Raw genomic sequence first — 661 nt, 5'->3', positions numbered from 1 at the left:
GACGGTGCGGACACAGGCGAGGCTAGCGCGCGGGTGCGCGCGTGCTCACCGCGAGCACGAGCACCGGGCGGCGCGTGAACGTCAGCGGAACAGCGCGAGTAACAGAGGGGAAGGGAGGCCGGGGGCCTCATCGGCGGTCGTGGGGCAACGGCAGTGGGCTCGGGGAGGCGCCGGAGTAGCAGATCGGCGGTGATGACCGGCGGAGCAGAGAAGGGGGACGAGGTCGACCGACGAGGTAGGGGTCCCGAGCTCGCGCTCGTGGTCGAAGAGGAGGTAGCAGGCGATGGCGGCGCGGGTGGAGAGGAAGGAGGCCGGGAGGGGCCGGCGAGGACGAGGCGTTCGGCGAGCGGCGACAGGGTCGAGGCATTCCGGCGGTTTCCGGCCACGGCGCGGTCACAAACGGGGCGGCGCCGGTGCGGAGGCTTCGGGGACACGGCGGGGCGGAGTCGAGTGGCGTCGTTGGCAACGTGGACGGCGAGCGCGTAGGGGCGCACGCGGCAGGCGATGCCGCGGCGGGGTGGCGCGATCCGTGCGCGGGGGCTTGCCAGGGAGTGGAGTAGGGGAGGCGGAGCGGTTGGGGGCGGTGGAGGACGGCGACGGGCGGGATTGGGCGCTGGGGCCCCGATCCAGATGGGATCGAGCGAGAGAGGAGGGGAGTGGG

This window comes from Triticum aestivum, chromosome 4D (genome assembly GCF_018294505.1).
Source record: "Triticum aestivum cultivar Chinese Spring chromosome 4D, IWGSC CS RefSeq v2.1, whole genome shotgun sequence".
In the NCBI taxonomy this organism is placed as follows: domain Eukaryota; kingdom Viridiplantae; phylum Streptophyta; class Magnoliopsida; order Poales; family Poaceae; genus Triticum; species Triticum aestivum.
This window is presented reverse-complemented; position numbering follows the sequence as displayed.